Genomic DNA, 1388 nt, shown 5'->3' on the forward strand with positions numbered 1-1388 from the left:
ATAAAGCCACTTGCTCAGATAGACCTTCTGAGCTATGCCAACTTACCCATTACATTTCTTTAGTGACACTAATTTTAATTAGTAACTGGAGTTTGCAAACATACGTTTAGTTTTGTGATTGTTCATTTAAAGTCTATCTCTGAGCAGGGATCATATCTACCCTTCTCATGAATGTGTCCAGAACTCCTAGATTACTTAATATAGAGATTTTATAGTAGCGTTAAATGAAAATGTATGTGATTAATTTAATCCTCATTATAAATCTATGCAGTAGGAGTTATCATAATTTCCATGTTAAAAATAAGAGACCTAGGCACAAAAGCATATGTCTGTAATCCCAGCTACTCAGCAGGCTCAAGTAGAAGGATCATGGAAGCCTGGGAATATGAGGCCAATCTGGACAACACAGAGCGGTCTTGTCTCGAAACAAAACAAACTAAAAATAAATAAATTTTAAAAACCCTACTCTCTGCATTAAGCTGAAAAAAGAAAAAGAACCTTAAAATGTCTATATTTTAATCCTTGCAATGTTTAAATACAGGCAAAAGAGACTTATGTGGCAAGTGATATTTTGTAGGCATGAACAAGTTAAAAATCTTGAGATGTGGAGATTCACTCTGGATTGTCAATGTTGGCCCATGCAATCACAGGAGTCCTTACAAGAAGGAGACAGAAGATCAGAGAAAAGAGAAACTTAAGTACAGGTAGGGACAGATGGCAGAAAGGGGCATGGACCAAGGAGTGCAGGGTCCTCTACTGGTCTGGGAAAAGCAAGGAAAGTCCCTCACATTCTCTAGAAGGACTGTACTCCTGCACACCTATTACAAACTTCTGAACCCCCAATTGTAAGGTAATAACCTCATATTCTTTTCAGCCACTAAATTTGTGGCAATTTGTTTTAGCAGCTATAAGAAACAAATATATACTCCCAGATGCCTACCGCTGTGTTAAGACAGCTTGAATTCAGTGCTACTGGACTCTTAAATCCTCTGGAGGACAGCTCTCAAATCAGCTGAGAACTTTGTTTCCATCAAGTCTAAATATCATTTTTGCATGACATTGAGCCGTTTTATTAAAGCACTGTTAGAGCATTCAGATGAACTTGAGAGATTAAGAAGTTTAGAAATTGTTTAGATGAAAAACCGTCCACAGGAAAACAATGTCTGCTTCCCAGAAATTCGACACAAAGCTTAAAGTTAGGATCTCCTGGTGCTCTTTGTCAAAGGTAACTCCATGTGTGTTTAGAGAGACTTTTAGCAATACCACCCTACTCGTTCCTTTTGTTGTACAAATATTTTTAGTGGTTGATGTGAACAACAGGATCTAAGGGTTTCTTGCAGGGATTCACAGATCGCACATGGATGCCTTATAGTTGTTTTTTTCTTTCT

Source organism: Callospermophilus lateralis, chromosome 4, assembly GCF_048772815.1.
Source record: "Callospermophilus lateralis isolate mCalLat2 chromosome 4, mCalLat2.hap1, whole genome shotgun sequence".
In the NCBI taxonomy this organism is placed as follows: Eukaryota; Metazoa; Chordata; class Mammalia; order Rodentia; family Sciuridae; genus Callospermophilus; species Callospermophilus lateralis.